This window comes from Rana temporaria, chromosome 10 (assembly GCF_905171775.1).
Source record: "Rana temporaria chromosome 10, aRanTem1.1, whole genome shotgun sequence".
Lineage (NCBI taxonomy): Eukaryota > Metazoa > Chordata > Amphibia > Anura > Ranidae > Rana > Rana temporaria.
Window position 1 is genome coordinate 101,074,247 of NC_053498.1, and position 18,034 is coordinate 101,092,280.

The 18,034-nt window shown below is 44.0% G+C and overlaps 1 protein-coding gene across 6 annotated transcripts in view; it reads right to left on the bottom strand.

Annotated features, from left to right (window-relative positions):
• ACAP3 (ArfGAP with coiled-coil, ankyrin repeat and PH domains 3) overlaps window positions 1-18,034 on the bottom strand; it is a 271,725-nt gene that overhangs the window by 172,722 nt on the left and 80,969 nt on the right. The window lies entirely within an intron of this gene.

Consider the following 18,034-nt stretch of genomic DNA (forward strand, 5'->3'; position numbering starts at 1 on the left):
GTGTTTTTTTTTAAATCAATGCAGTACTTACCGTTTTAGAGATAGATGTTCTCCGCCGCTTCCGGGTATGGTCTTCGGGACTGGGCGTTCCTATATGATTGACAGCCTTCCGACCGTCGCATACATCGCATCACGAGTTGCCAAACGTCAGTGCGGCTCTATACGGCGCCTGCGCACCGACGTTCGGCTACTTTCGGCAACTCGTGACGCGCTGTATGCGACGGTCGGAAGGCTGTCAATCAAATAGGAACGCCCAGTCCCGCAGCCCATACCCGGAAGCGGCGGGAGAACATCTATCTCGAAAACGGTGAGTACTGCATTGATTTAAAAAAAAAAAAACACACACGATTGTGCTTCCCGTAATTAGCCTCAATCTAAAGTTAAAAATGTTTTTTTTTTTTTTTTTCGGGTGAACCCCCGCTTTAAGATATTAGCCTCCAGTAAACCTCTGTACAACGGCACTTACACTGAGAGGGAGGGGCAGCCCTAGGAGCCAATGTGCAGAGGAGCAGAATTATGACTCAATGAGCTGCTCCTTCACTGTCCAATCAGCAAGAGGGGGTGTGTTCCTGACTAAGCAGTGGAGGTCGAGGATCTGGCTATGTTGTTTGGCTGGATCACAAGGCTTGCTAAAAAATAACAATAATAATAATAATATTACATGCTTTGACAGTGAACAATTCATAGATAATGTACTGCATGTCAACTGTGTAGTTAGCCGCTTGCCTGAAGAATAATCTCGGCTCACACCAATAACAACCACAGTATACATTTCAATGGAAATTCTTTCCATGGAATCTCTGCTGTCTTCAGGTAAGGGTTAAATATGTTCTCTCTCTCTCTATATATATACCCATATCACGGAGTCGATAATTATTACAGTGGAAAGCATGCACGCCTGCCTTGGGTCTGTGTGCACATGTGCGTCACGCACACGATTAATAGGACAGTAGTTGAAGAAAACAGATTGTGTGACAGAGAGAACGCCCCGAGCCAAAATCATCTTCTCTTCTCCCGGATCAGCAACATATTCCTCTGTTATTTAAAGATGAAATGCCGGCATCTCCAATACACCAATTCCAATATCCTTGTGCAGCCTTTATCTTTTTATTATGGAACTCCATCAAAGCCCAAGTGTAAGCTGATATTTTGCCTTCCTGGTTCCGCAATTTCCCCTCAACAACTTTCCAGTTCTCATTCAATACTTTATTTTAGACCCGTTAATATCATCAGTAGGTCAAGCAAATCAAAAGGCCTTGATGGACGGTGTCAGTCTGGAGGAGCAGGCTGTATGTGACTGAAAGATGCCAACGCCGACATGTGATGGCACTATTCCTCCCACTGATACGAGACACTAGTCTGCCAACTACCAATAATGGGGCACTATTCATCCTAATGATGTCAATGATGGGGCACTATTCCTCCCAAAGATACCAGCAATGGGACACTATTCCTCCCAATAATACCAGCAATGGGACACTATTCCTCCCAATAATACCAGCAATGGGGGCACTATTCCTCCCAATAATACCAGCAGTGGGGCACTATTCCTCCCAATAATACCAGCAATGGGGCACTATTCCTCCCAAAGATACCAGCAATGGGGCACTATTCCTCCCAATAATACCAGCAATGGGACACTATTCCTCCCAATAATACCAGCAATGGGGCACTATTACTCCCAAAGATACCAGCAATGGGACACTATTCCCCCCAATAATACCAGCAATGGGGGCACTATTCCTCCCAATGATACCAACAATGGGGAACTATTCCTCCCAATGATACCAACAATGGGGAACTATTCCTCCCAATGATACCAACAATGGGGAACTATTCCTCCCAATGATACCAACAATGGGGAACTATTCCTCCCACTGATACAAGACACTAGTCTGCCAACTACCAATAATGGGGCACTATTCATCCTAATGATGTCAACAATGGGGAACTATTCCTCCCAAAGATACCAGCAATGGGGCACTATTCCTCCCAATAATACCAGCAATGGGGGAACTATTCCTCCCAATGATACCAATAATGGGGAACTATTCCTCCCAATAATACCAGCAATGGGGGAACTATTCCTCCCAATGATACCAATAATGGGGAACTATTCCTCCCAATGATACCAATAATGGGGAACTATTCCTCCCAATGATACCAACAATGGGGATCTCTTCCTCCCAATGATGTCAACAATGGGGCACTATTCTTCCCAATGATAACAATGGGGCACTATTCTTCCCAATGATAACAATGGGGCACTATTCCTCCCAATGAAACCAACGACGGGGCACTAATCCTCCCACTGATACCAACGATGGGGCACTAATCCGCCCAATGATACCAACAATGGGACACTACTCCTCCCAATGATACCAACAATGGGACACTACTCCTCCCAATGATACCAACAATAGGCTACTACTCCTCCCAATGATACCACCAATTGGGTACTATTCCTACCAATGATGGGGGGACTATTCTTTAGATTGTAAGCTCTTCTGAGCAGGGCCCTCTCAATCCTCTTGTATTTTATTGTATTGTAACTGTATTGTCTCCCTTTTATATTGTAAAGCGCTGCGTAAACTGTTGGCGCTATATAAATCCTGTATAATAATAATTCTTTCCCCATATCAAATGTGGTGATGTTTACTCCCACGGATGCCAAGAAAATTTCCCCCCGCGCTGGCCACAGTCCAGCCTCCCAAAAGTCTAAAGGACAATAAACTGGCCCTTGGTTTAAAAAGTTCAGAGACCCCTGGTCTAGACTCTAGATCAGGGGTCTTCAAACTACGGCCCTCCAGCTGTTCAGGAACTACAATTCCCATCATGCCCAGTCATGTCTGTGAATGTCGGAGTTTTACAATGCCTCATGGGATGTGTAGCTCTACAACAGCTGGAGGGCCGTAGTTTGAGGATCCCTGCTCTAGATGATGCTGGACATCCAGCCAGGCTCTATCTGACTGGCTGCAGCTTCTAACGCACACTGTGAGAAGTTCACAATGTGCATTAAAATCAGAGTAAAACAACTTCAGTAAAGGAGAGACTGGTGCAAGACTGAAGGGAAGGCTGGAATTCAGCTTTAAACATTATTTACATCCAACTGCATAACCTGTAACATTGTTAAACTATACATTCAAACCATACAGCCTTTTATTTAAACTACAAAAAAAAATGTATGGCATCAGCATTGCGCCAAGCCAAGCCCATCACCAGAAATTGCCATCTTTTGTTCCTTTACAGGGCCATGCTATGTGACACAAAAACGTATACCCAATAATGTAACAGGGGCCTTCTGTCCTCTGCCGCCGCATCAGCAGTCCTGTCAGTAAGTACAATATATTGGAGATCAGCAGATACCTAGGGGCATGTGTATAAAATAGGCTGAACCCAGACACTTTGCCATGGCGCATTCTACTTCATTGTCTGCCCGTTGCCTCTGCTATATGCAGAATTCTGAGCTGGAGTAAAAGCCAGAGTATGAATAAGACTTTAAAAGGGTATTTAAAAAAAAAAAATGAAAAAATAAATAGTATAGCACAGTGATTTTCAACTCTTTTCAGTCAAGGCACCCTTTAGAACCGTGCATAATCCTGGGGTTTACCAGTCTAGGGGCTCATGCACAGCAGGAGGTGCACCCGAGCGCTCATGCTTTTTTGTAGGATCCTGCATACTGCATTTTTTAATGGGTGCAAACATGCATGGATTTGCTAGATGCATGGGGGTGTTATGAAAAATTAATGGCACCCACATATGACTGCCGTACAGGAAAAACATGCAAATTAACATGCGTTACCAGCTTGTCATGACTAGACTTTTGAGGTGCCTGTAGATGTATACGTATGTGGGATTTGTGAGGCCTGTCCAATGTATTATTGATGGCGGGAGGGAGGGCTTGTATGTTGGAAATACGGGGAGAACCGGTTCCTGTGGGTGGAGTGAGGGATGAGTCTAAATTTATATGTATGTTATATGTTGGTAAGGACTCAACTTGTGTATGTGCAATGGAGAGCTGGAATATTTGTGTGAACTTGTGTATGTTCAATAAACACCTTTCTGATTTAAAAAAAAAAAAAAAAAAAAAACATGCGTTACCACAATGCACCTGGTGTGAACGAATCCTAAAATGTGAGGCAGAGTTCAGTGATCTTAGGTTGCAACTCTTCTCCCCTCAAACCCCCCCAAATTCCTCCTCCTAGCACAACCCCCCCAAAATGTAACCTCCTAGCACAACCCCCCCAAAATGTAACCTCCTAGCACAAACCCCCTTCCAAACAAAAATCCCCTCATATTCCTCCTCTGTGCACAAATCCCCCCCCCCAAATACCTCCTCCTATCACAACTACAACCCCCCCCCCCCCAATCCCCTCTCCTAGCACAAACTCTCTGCCCCCCTCCCAGGACAACCACCCCAAATGCTCCTGCCTACTACAAACCCCTTGCTCCCAAATTGCTCTCCCTCAGCCCAAATCCCCCCCCCCCCTCACATTCCCCTCCTACTACTTGTACTCTGGGTAACAGGAGCAGAGTAGGGAGGAGGTAGGGGGCAGTAATCAAGTCCTGCACACCGAGATGCGAGTGCGACTCTGTGTTAGAGGAGAGGGGGAGCACACCCCGCACCTCCTCCCGACTCTCTTCTCCTCCCTGCTGCTATGTGTACTATTGGCGGCAAAATAGAAAGCGGTTTGTGCTGCCCGCCATGGCCTTAGATGAGGTCATTGATTGGTAGGACGCGGGCGGGTGGCACGTACAGCTTTCTGTTTTGCGGGCAATAATACACATAGAAGTAGAGCGGTGAAGAGAGCCGCAAGGGGGTGTGCGCTCTCTCTTCTCTCTGTGCACAGGAGTTTACACAGGGTTGCCACAGTACCCCTGAGAATTCATTGAGGAACCCCAGGGTTGCACAGCACCCGGTTGAAAAACACTGGTATAGTATATACAATTTATATGTTGTAATTTAAAGTGGTTGTACAAGCATAAAGTTTTTTTATCTTAACGCATTCTACGCACGACGATAAAAAGCCTTCCTCAGCCCCCCCTAATGTTTACCTGAGCCCCATCTCGATCTAGCGATGTTGCACAAGAGACTCGGCTCTCCGGGACACTCCCTCCTCATTGGCTGAGATGGCAGCAAAGCGCCATTGGCTCCTGCTGCTGTCAAAGTCAGTGAGCCAATGAGGAGAGAGGGGGCGGGGCACGGTCGCAGTTGAGTGTCTGAACAGACACAGGGAGCTGTGGCTCGGGTGCCCCCATAGCAAGCTACTTGCTGTGGGGGCACTCAACAGGAGGGAGGGGCCAGGAGTGCCGAAGAGGGACTTGAGAAGAGGAGGATCCGGGCTGCTCTGTGTAAATCCACTACACAGAGCAGGTAAGTATAACATTTAATATTTGAAAAAAACACACAAACACAACTTTAGTATCACTTTAATGTTATAAAAAAAATTCCTTTCCTTTTTAATCTGCAGCTGCTATCATTTTCTGTAAAAGTTAATGCATTATGGCAACTTGCAGGTGTTCTGTACAGTTTAGATGTACAGAAAACCAGAAAGGTAATTTCCCGCTTGTGTGATTGGCTCACTGATACTCCCACAAATCTGCACATTTTATAGGACACATTTTAGGCCTCCTCTGCAATAGAAATTTCAGTTTTGGTAGGATAATCCCTAATAGTTAAAAAACTAAGACGCAGATCCTGCAGACCTTTTTCATCAGAACACAGGGAGTTTGTTATTTTCTAAATACCGTATTTATTCGAGTATAACGCGCACACGTGTATAACGCGCACCCCTAATTTTTGATTAAAAATCTGTATAAAATCATTGTAATTGCCAAAAATCATTTATTGTATTTATTGTATGTCCAGCCATGTCCCCTGTATGTCCAGCCATGTCCCCCGTATGTCCAGCCATGTCCCCCGTATGTCCAGCCATGTCCCCTGTATGTCCAGCCATGTCCCCCGTATGTCCAGCCATGTCCCCCGTATGTCCAGCCATGTCCCCCGTATGTCCAGCCATGTCCCCCGTATGTCCAGCCATGTCCCCCGTATGTCCAGCCATGTCCCCCGTATGTCCAGCCATGTCCCCCGTATGTCCAGCCATGTCCCCCGTATGTCCAGCCATGTCCCCCGTATGTCCAGCCATGTCCCCCGTATGTGCAGCCATGTCCCCCGTATGTCCAGCCATGTCCCCCGTATGTCCAGCCATGTCCCCCGTATGTCCAGCCATGTCCCCTGTATGTCCCCCGTATGTCCAGCCATGTCCCCTGTATGTCCAGCCATGTCCCCCGTATGTCCAGCCATGTCCCCCGTATGTCCAGCCATGTCCCCTGTATGTCCAGCCATGTCCCCCGTATGTGCAGCCATGTCCCCTGTATATGCAGCCACCTACTGTTAATCACCGCGGCGCGGGAACATTACAGACATCGTTCGTTTGAACAGCTGTTTTCCCTGCCGCGCATAGACACTCCCCCTTGTTCGCGATTGGACAGATCCGTCCAAGGGGGAGTGTCTATGCGCGGCGGGGAAAACAGCTATTCAAAGGAAAGCTGTCTGTAATGTTCCCCGCGCCGCGGTGATTAACGTTGTAGCGGCGTTGGTGGCATTGGTGGTAGCAGCGGCGGTAGCGGCGGCGGGGGGGGGGGAGGGGGGGAAGTATTCTATTCTAGTATCGGCGGTATTAGCGGGAGTACGAGTACTCCTGCTAATACTCGGTATCGGTTTTGCCACTGCCACCCCAGTCCAGTCCTCGTTTATAACGCGCACCCAAACTTTGATTTCTTTTTTTGGTATAAAATGTTGCGCGTTATACTCGAATAAATACGGTAGGTTCCTTTAAGCTAGTGCATGGTTGGTTCACTTACCTTTTCCTTCCATTTCTCTTTGTCTGAATTTCTCACTTCCTGTTCTTCCTCAGTTGGTTGGCCCCATCATCCGAGCCGTTCTGGCTGGGGGTTAGTCAGCCAGAACAGCTTACTGAGGAGGAACAGGAAGTGAGAAATTCAGACAAAGAAAAAAAACATTTAGAAGTGAAATTTAAGGAAAAGGTAAGTGAACCAACAATGCACTAGCTTAAAGGAACCTATTTAGAAAATAAAAAAACAAACCTTTACATCCCCTTTAAGGTTAAGGAGACAAACACAATTAATGGACAGCTCAGGACCTTCAAATTTCTTTTTTTAGAGAAAGTGAGAAGAAAGAAAAAAAAAAAAAAACTTGCACATCAGCCAGTGAGCGTTTTTTAGGCTCTCACAGCTGTAGAAACCCATCGCCCAGTGTGATAGATTCTCACTGTTCCAGGCCACAGTTAAACATGCTGAGGAGGGGGTGGGAGGGCTGTGCATGAGAGGAAAAATGGTCCGACTACGATATTCATCAAGACAAAAAATGTCCTCAATGGAATTCTTTCCACATCCTTTTCTGGCCAAATCCAATGGCCTCCAAAATGTATGTGCTGCCAAGAGACCAGCTTCAAATTCATACAAAAATGTTATGCAATTTAAGCTCCTCGTGTCACCATAATGTATTACTTGGATGATATATGCATTCCTGATTATAACCAAGAACTGCCTTCCTATTCTGTTCCATGGTATTGGAACACATTTTCCCAGTCAAAGTTGTTAAAATGAGCAAACTTCCTGGAAAACAACATGACCAGATCATTACCTCCCTTGTGACCCATGGCCGATTGATGCAGAGGTGAAGGTATAAGGAAGAAAAACCTTCTTCCACCTTGGAGAAATAATGCCAACAGATGAATGGTGAGGAGAAACTGTATTGGTTTGGTTTACCAGCACAAAGTGCAATGATATGCAGATCAGACCATAGAGTAAAGTCAGAATTATGTGATAAGCCATTTGTGTGTGTGTGCATATATATATATATATATATATATATACACATACACACACACATATACACACATACACACGCGCATGAGGCTGGATCAAATTGTCAGGACAAGCTACTTCAACTGTGAGATGATCTGACCCGGTATGGACACAAAGCGATCTTAAAGGGTCACTAAAGGAAAAAAACATTTTGCCTAAAATTAATGTCTGCAAGGTAGACAGACAGAATAGTGTAATGATTCGGTTAAAAAACGAGTAAATACCTATTCAATTCCTTCATCTATATCACCTCCGGCATTCTAGTCTCTGTTCTCTCATTCACTTCCTGGTTTGCATCGCTCGTTCATGTAAGAACTACATTTCCCAGTATGAATTGCGGCACGCCCAGTAATTCACACCTCCTTGAATTCTCTAACAAGTAGAGAGTGTCCTGCCGCACAGATGTAGTTCCCAGGAGGGGGCGAGCACGTCACTGACCACCGCAGTAAAGCCTCCCATCATGGTGGTGAGTAACAGACAAGCAGGAAGTGAACAGAACAGAGAAGAAATAGAGCAACTTCTGAGCAAAAACGAACAATGAGGAAGTGAAAAGAGGAATGTCTGCAGGTAAAGGATGCTTATTATGAACATTTTTTTTTCCTTTACAACCCCTTGAAAAGAAAAGTGCCAGCCGTTTGTATGCGAGAAAGCTTGGCCAATCTTCAGATGGCACAGGTGGACTGAGGCTGCAGGTAAAGATCAACCAGAAAACTTGCACTAGTGAGCAAATGAAGAATGATTATTAAATGGGTCAGATCACTCCTCATATAAAAAAAAAGGTGCTGTTGCACAGATGAGAGGATAAGAAGTTGAGAAGGAAAAGTGAAAGGGGAGAAGGGGGGGGGGGGAATAAATAGGGAAAGCAAAAAGAAATAGGAAAACGGAGTAGGCAAAGGAAAAGGAACTAGGGAAAGGAAAAAAGGTAGGAAAAGGGAATAGGGAAAGGAAAAAAGGATAGGAAAAGGGTAAATGAAAATGGAATAGGGAAAGGGAAAGGAGAAATGGGAAAGGAGAAAAGGGAAAGGGAAAGGAAAAAAGGGAAAGGAGAAAATGGAAAGGAGAAAAGGGAAAGGAGAAAAGGGAAAGGAGAAAAAGGGAAAGGAGAAAAAGGGAAAGGAAAAAAAGGGAAAGGAAAAAAGGGAAAGGAAAAAGGCAAAAAGGGAAAGGAAAAGGAACTAGGGAAAGGAAAAAAGGTAGGAAAAGGGAATAGGGAAAGGAAAAAAGCAAAGAGAAGGGAAAGGAGAAAAGGGAAAGGAGAAAAGGGAAAGGAAAAGGAAAAGGCAAAAAGGTAAAGGAAAAGGAACACAGAAAAGGAATAGGGATAATAAAAAAGGGGGAGGGAAAAGGGGAAAGGACAAAGGAAAAAGAAAGAAAGGAAAATAAATAAATAAATAAACAAACAAACAAAAAAATAAGGATAGAAGAAAGAGAAAGAGGGATAGAAGAAAGAGAAAGAAGGATAGAAGGAAAGAAAGAAAGAAAGAAAGAAAGAAAGAAAGAAAGAAAGAAAGAAAGAAAGAAAGAAAGAAAGAAAGAAAGAAAGAAAGAAAGAAAGGAAAAGAACATGGAAGGAAAAAGAAAAGAAAAAAGGAAACGGAAAAGTAAGGTAGAGGAAAGTAAAAAATAAAAGAGAAACCAAAAACAACTGGAAAGTGAAAAAAAGAAATGAAGACAAAAAAAAAAAAAAAAAGTAAAAAGAAAAAAAAAAAAAAAAAAAGGAGGAAAAAAAGGGAATCTAGTCTTTTTTTCCAGCAATAACCCAAGCAGTATCACCCTCCCACTTGTGGCTCAGATCCCGCCCCACTCTGGAGTGCTGCCACTCTTCGCCCCAGTGACTATGTTTTCAATGATTTCTGGGAAATATAGTGCAGACACACGCAGCAATATGGCATTGCTACAACACCGCAAGACCCTTCTGTGTGCATCCCTCCTCCTATATGACTATGCTTTAAAAAGTATTTACACCAAATAGTTTTTCTCATTTTGGATAGCGTGTGGAAAGATTAGAACTGCTGTCAAGTTTTATTGCAGTCAACGCCTCTGTTGGAGAGATTTCTTCACTTCTTGACTGGTAAAAAATGTTGTCCTCAAAACAGGAAAAGGGGAAATCTAACACCACAGACAGATGTATAAATGCCTTTTTTTTAAAGTTAAGTAAGAGAAATGCTAGAACCTCGGTCAGCTTTTTACTGTTGGGAGTTTCCATGTTGCAGATTTCCCATCACTTCCTGTCTGGTAAAGGGTTCTCCTCAGAATCAGAGGCAAGGAAATATCTCTGTAATGCCTGTACACACGGCCGGATTTCCTGACATGCCAAACCCCAACGTTTTTCCCGACGCGATTCCTCTCAAGCCTGCCTTGCATACACACATTCAGTCAAAAAAAACGCTCGACCAAAGCACAGTGGCATCCAACATGTACAACGGCACTCTAAACGGGACGTTTCATTCCAATGGTGCCACCAATTGGGCTGCTTTTGCTGATCTTCGTGTTTTTCAGTCCGTTACAGCGTGACGAATGTGCTATCTCCATTATGAACGCTAGTTTTACCAGAACGAGCACTGTCGTCTCATACTTGATTCTGAGAATGCACGTTTTTTTCCCCCTCGGAAAAGCATACACACGAGCGGTTTATGCGACGAGAAAAAGACTGACGGGAAAAAATAGAGCAGGTTAAAAAAAAATTTGCGGGCAGTCTTCTCATCAGGAAAACTGCTATGGAGCATACACACGACCGGTTTTCCCGACCAATCTAAAAAATGGCAGTTTTCTCATCGGGAAAACCGGTTGTGTGTACGAAGCATAAGGCCCACTTCATACCAGCAGACCGACTGGGTCCGCCGTCCCCTGATCACCTGTGGAAAGGGTCACCATCCGTTGGGTGGATCAGATGACAATTGGACGGAAACGGACATGCAGTGACAACGCAACACAAGTGTCACACAGCTACGATGCAACTTTCAGGAAGGGTGCTGTGCTAATTTTTTGCGACGCAGTGCAATTTTAAGGGCGATGGTCTTCAATGGACATGCATGAAAAACGCATGTACATGCGGTTTTGGCAGGAACAGCAATAAATGTCACCAAAGCCATAAAATAATGTCCAAAAACAGCAGGAAAAGTGCATGATAATCGCAAAGCACTCACACTTCATAGCGCCAATGTGCACCAGGCCTTAGTGCATTAAGGTTCCTGGAGTTGAGAATTATATTCTGCAATTGACACGTATAATAAAATGTGAAGACCATAACACAGCGATCTCTAAAATGTAGTTATATTTTAAATAGATAAAAACTGTATACTTAATTTTTAGCTTTCAGTGTCACATATATGGCTTCTACTCCCTCGGCCTAAATGATGTATGGAGCTTTCCTAAGCTTTTATCTTTTTGATTATATTCCCTCTTTTTCCTTTTCATTTCCCTTGGGCCATTTTTTTCTGCTTTATCGGAGTCGGGAAACATTAATTGTGCTATACGTCTTCTATTCCTTTTTGTTTGCCTTGCCTGCAGAAACATTCCCATGCAAGGCCTCGCCATGTGACGGCCACATGTGAACACGGGCACATTTTTGGTTTCTCACTACACAGATAAGAAACTTTTAAAGCGTTCTAATTCTATACTGCTTTTCCGTGGGCTATGGAACCGTTCGACCTACCATGAGAAAATGTCAGCATGTCCAATCTAGCAATTCGCTTCCCAAATTCCATTCAAGCCTGTGCCCCACTGCGTTTCCTTTTACCATCCAGAGAATGAATGAGAAGAAGCGGTTTTAGGTTTCAGTAACTCTCACAGGAAGCAGTAAAGTCACGAAGGAGTCAACACACACACACATAAAAATTGCCAGTGGGAAATCGGAGAGTTGTACGCGGTAGGGGATGCTCATGGCTAATGTGGATGACCTCTAATGATCCTTAAAGCCAGCTTATCTGATGGTGGGTGCTTACAAGTTTTATGTGTGCTTTGTAATGCCTGAGAAAACGAGATGTAGCCATTTCATATGAAGCCCTTCAAACACACTTCAGTTCCAGTTTGGAAATGTTGAATGCATAATGGGAGCACTGGTTGTATAGAGGGACTCTGTACCTTTCAGGCAGCGGACACGTTTGGAAAACCCAGCTAAAAGGTTGCTTAAAGCTACAGCCAATACTTCCTTTTACCACTTGCTTACTGGGCACTCAAACCCCCCTCCTGCCCAGACCAATTTTCAGCTTTCAGCACTGACGCATTTTGAATGACAATTGCGCGGTCATAAAACAATGTACCCAAATTTAATTTTTATAATTTTTTTCCCACAAATAGATCTTTCTTTTGGTGGTATTTGACCACCTTTGCGATTTTTAAATTCAAAATACTGATTTAAAAAAAAAAAAAAATTATATAATATATATATATTTATTTTTAAAATAAATAATTATATATATTTTGTTATATAATTTTGCAAACGGGTAATTTTTTTTCCTTCATTAATGTACGCTGATGAGGCTGCACTGAAGGGCTGCACTGATGGACACCGATGGGCTGCACTGGTGGGCACCGATAAGGCGGCACTGAGAGGTGGCACTGAAGGGAATTGATAGGTGGCACTGGTGGACACTGAGAAGTGGCACAAAAAGGTGGCATTGATAGGTGGCAGTAATGGGCACTGGTGGGCAGCACTGCTAGGTGGCACAAAGGAGGCATTGATAGGTGGCACTTATGGGCACTTGCAGGTGGTACTGGCAGGGGTTACTGGCAGCACAGAGAAGGCAGATGTGCCTCCCTCCTCTTCTGGACCAATGTCTTTTTCACATAAGCCGGTGATCTGCTTTTTTTTCTCCTCACGAAAAAAAAATGATTACCGGCTTTTGTTTACATCACATGATCAGCTGTCATTGGCTGACAGCTGATCACGTAGTAAGGGGCCGGTGACTTGTCCTGAATGTTCCACTATGGGGGAAGTTCCTGCACTGACTGCGCAGGCGCAAACTTCCCGACGGAAATCCCCGAACCTCGCCTGGCATCCAGGCTCATTCTTTAACATCCCCGTGGATTGGAGGATGTTAAAAAAAGAGCCAGGAGGCCGAGCGAGCGAAGCGAGCCGTCCGAGCGCAGCGAGGACGTGAGGCCGACTGGCCACTTTCCTCTAAGTCCACGTCGCCCTGGATGCCGGCCGCCGTTCGGGGATTTCCGTCAGCAAGTTTGCACCTGCGCAGTGCTTGAAGGAACTTCCATGATACATGGAACCAGCACGGCAGATCACCGGGACCAGTACAAGGACATACTACACTGAACACCAATACAAGGAGATACTACACTGAACACCAATACAAGGAGATACTACACTGAACTACGCTGAACACCAATGTTAGAGGAATTTAATGACTCCTTATGTACTGGGGCACTAAACTGGCCCCTAATGTACTTACATTACTCACTAATGTGCTGGGGCACTACAGTACTTACCAATGTACTAGGGCACTACATTGCTCACCAATGTACTGGGGCACTACACTGACTACCAATGTAAGGGCATATAATATGCATAAAAAAACAAAAAAGTGAAAAGAAAAAGAAATGAAATGGGCTAAACACATCAAATTAAAAAGTAGAACAAGGGAGTGTATGTAAAGCCAACATAATTACAACCTTTCAGTGGGGAAATTTGTTCTAGTGACACCTGTCTATCTAAGAAGGGATTACTACCTGCAGGTCCCATCTACCCATTCTATAGTGGAGAGGTGGGGTACAGCGTGGTGTGACAGTGCTCACACGGTCATCCATGTAGAAATTCCCAGAATACCCCTCTGACCTCATCAAGGAGACAGTCATACTAACCCCTCTGCATGGACAGACCCATTCATCCCACCGGAAAGCAGATCTACATACTTTAGGTAGAGCACAGCATGGACAAACTATCCCGAGCAGAGAAGCAAGTTCTATTTCTAGATTTCCTGCACACATATATAGGAAGATTATGGGATAACAGACATTCAAAGACGACGGTACATAGCAGGAAGGAAGCCTTCACCAGCACAATGTATTGTAGTAAAATGGGTTACTGACATGTACACTGTAATGTAAGAATGTCGTAGGGCTTTACATCTGCGGCTTGCATATACAGAACAGCTACACATTATCCCAGGCACTTCCAAAAGCCAGGCCTTCAATCATGAAAGAACCAAAAGCCACAGCATATTATTCCAGTCTTTAGATGGCATGCCCTCCTAAAACCCCAATCATAATTTCACATATACACACACGCGCAACGCAATAAGAAATAAAAATAAAATTGAAAATGTTTAATCTGCCGTTGTAATTAAACCCACTCTCATCCTTTCTAAACTACTGCCATAGTGCTGATCTATAAGCATATACACGCCTCCTGCATGTATCCTTACCTGTCAAATGTCTCCCCTCTGTCTGTTATAAGACCTGAAAAACTGCAGATTCTGTGGGTGGGTCTGTTGTCTGGAGCTCGGTGGGTGGAGCTGTGAGGTCAGTAGACTCCCCGTCCACCTCTACACTCACCTTGTCGACATGTATTTTTTCCTGTGTATTCCTTACACTAAATTCTGATATGATCACTAACATCCAGTCAAAATCCAGAAAAGTAACCACATGACTTCAGAAAAGGAGTGGGGGTGTTAATTAAAAAATGATGCCCGTCTCAGGCTAGTGCATGAGAAAGTGAGGAAGTGAGAAATTCAGACAAAGAAAAAAAAAGTTTTAGAAGGGAAATCGAAGGAAAAGGTAAGTGAACCAACAATGTACTAGCTTAAAGTAACCAATTTAGAAAATAAAAAAACAAACCTTTACAACCTCTTTAAACTAACCCTTGAAAGTTCTCCAGCAGCTGGGAGACATTTACAGCCCAAGTCCGCCTTATTGCCAACTCTGAAGATTGTAGGTTTACACATTTGATTGGTAAATAAAAGTTGCCTATAAAATATTCCCAAATGCAGGTCTAGCATAAAACAAGCCAAGTCAAGTTCATGGCACCATGCCAGGCTAGCTAAAACAACATGAGTGTGCACAATATCCAAAGAGCTAATGTTGGAAATGTTACTGGCATCTCTAGGACAAGAGACATGAAACAGAATTTATATATTTCAAAAGAAAACACGGTGTACCAATAGCATTGCAGTTCATCTCCTGGATTTTGAGGTGTAACTATTTGTTCCATCTGAAGGGTTGCTCCATTCAAAGAGATATTTCAGAGTTCAAAATTAAAGTAGAAATAAAGCCAAAACATGTTTTTTCCCCACTTTGGATTAAGGGAGGATTATAACCCCTGACAGATTTTTTTTTTTTCACCATCTGTGTCCCATTGGGGAGATTTTACTTCACTTCCTGTCCCACAGCCAAACAGGAAGTGAGAGAAAATCCCTGCAAATTAAACCCCCAGATCACCAGATCTAGTGTCCCCATTGGAAGATTTCCCCTCTATTACTTTTCTGAGGACAACCCAAAATGTGGGCCTTTCTTTTACTTTCACTTTCAATAATAGTAAAACAGTCTCCACCAAACCTAACAAGTTTTGCCTTAAAAAGGGGTTGTAAACCCTCAAGGTTTTTCACCTTAATGCATTCTATGCATTAAGGTGAAAAACTTTCTGTAGTGCAGCTGCTCCCCAGAGCCCCCCCTTTTACTTTCCTGAACCCCATTGTTCCAGTGATGGGGACGAGCACAGTAGCTCAAGCCGCTGTCTCGGGTCCCCATTGGATAGATTCAAATCCAGTGGTACAGGAGAGGGGGCAAAATCCTGCTATCTGTGTCAATGGATGCAGCAGCAGGACTCGGGAGCGCACCCACACAAGTGTCCCCATGGAAGAGGAGGAGCCAGGAGCGCCACTAAGGGACCCCAGAAGAGGAGGATCAGGGCTGCTCTGTGCAAAACTCTTGCACAGAGGAGGTAAATATGACAGGTTTGTTATTTAATAAATAAAATTAAATGAACCTTTAGACCCCTTTCACACTGAGGCGCTAAAACTAGCAGCGCTTTACTGCTAATGCCACCCCAGTGTGAAAGGGGTCTTAAGGCTTGGTTCACACCAGTACGAATTGGATGTGGTGGAACTCTGCATCCAATTCGCATAGCAATAGATTGTGACCGGCTCTCTATGGAGTTGGTTCACACATCTCCACAGCGGCTCCGGAGAGAATTGCACAAGTGATTTTCCTGCAAGAAAAATGCTGATTTTCAACAGTACGAGAGAAATGTCAAAATAAGCCTGGATGGCAAGTGGTTGAAGCAAATCTGTTGCTTGGCCTTCATGTTTCCTTTAAGGTACCGAACTGCGGATCCCTTTAAAAAAACATTGCATGACTTTAATGGATGTATAACTGTATACATATTTTTGTATATCTGCTTGGAGTTCAGCTTTAAACCCCTTCCACAAAAATAAAATGGAGAAAGGATAAGGAGTAAACAGCCAAAAGAAAGTCAGAGAAGTTACTGTGAATATGATAACTAGGGAACAAAACGCTTACAGAGACATTTTTGTTATCTGCGTCCCATCTGCTTCCGGCGCACAGGAAGTCCCCAGACCTGCAGGCCCAGCTGCAGCTTCAGCCTTCCCTCGGGAAGACGGTCAGTGAATGCGTTCTCTTCTTACTGGCAATGTCACCCGGCACAGAGAAGTTAATTAATGCGGCCCTTTTTAGAATCCTCCTCTGCTGTCACCGGAGAAGTAAGTTGTAAGATCTCCAAGCTTACACAGCATTAATCATAGCAATTCATGTGGTGTTCTAGTCAGTAAAACAAAGGGACAAAGTAATCGTCTCCTTCAGTGTCCTTAAAGCGGTAGTTCACCCTCACTGACTTGATTTTACCATCGAGACAGGCATTGTAGCGCGAGCTACAGTATGCCTGTTCCGATTTTTTTAACCCCGGACTCACCTTGTAATCGGACATCGTAGATTTCGGCTCCCGCGGGGAATGGGCATGCCTATGGAGAGGGAGGATGATTGACGGCCGGCCCTGGCACGTCACTCTCCCCGAAGACAGCCGGAGTAGGTCTCGGCTCTTCACGGCGCCTGCGCACAGGCTATGCGCAGGCGCCGTGAAGAGCCAAGCCTATTTCGGCTATTTCCGGAGAAGCGTGACGCGCCAGAGCCGGCCGTCAATCATCCTCCGTCTCCATAGGCACGCCCATTCCCCGGTATCTTCGATGTACGACTACAAGGTGAGTACAGGGGTAAAAAAATCGGGACAGGCATACTGTAGCTCGCGCTACAATGCCTGATTTTATGGTAAAAGAAAAAAAAATTTTTTTTTTGCGTTGATAGGGTGAACCCCCGCTTTAAAGGGGCACAGGACATTAAAGTGATGATCTGAAGGTACAATACATGAAAAACTGTAAAGATACCTATGATAAAATACAATAAAGCAAACCTACATGCAATAAATATCTGTGTAATTTATTTTTTTGGATGATTAAAGTGGATGTAAACCCAAAATTTTTTTTATTTTTTTTTATGATGTCACAATGTACCGTATAAGATTTCCTATCATCTGTGCCCAGTCTTGCCACACAGAGTTAATCCAGCTCCGAGCAATCCTCTTATTGTTCAGTGAGATAAAACGGACTTACAGAGAAAAACCTTAGTCCGTTCCGCCCCCTTGCTGTGAGTGACATGTTATTTACATATCTCATGCACTAGCTTCAGACAAGAATTATTTTTTAATTCACATACCCACTCCTTTTCTGAAGTCATGTGGTTAATTTTCTTGATTTTGACTGGATGTTAGTGATCATAGCATTTAGTATAAGAAATACACAGGACAAAATGCATGTTGACAAGGGGAGCGTAGAAGGGGGCGGGGAGTCTACTGACATTGCGACTCCACCCACCGAGCTCCAGACAACAGATCCACCCACAGAATTTGCAGTTTTTTAGTTCTTATAACAGACAAAGGGGAAACATTTGACAGGTAAGTATACATGCAGGAGGCATCTATATCCTTATAGATCAGCACTATGGCAGTAGTTTAGAAAGGATGAGAATGGGTTTACATCCACTTTAAAGCTGAACCCCTGGAATTCTATTTTTCATTAAAATCTCACATTAGTCCATCTACTTATTCATATATCACATTCAGAGGGGTGTTGGGGATGCAGATATTCACTGTAGTACAGGGGCGGACTGACAATTCATGGGGCCC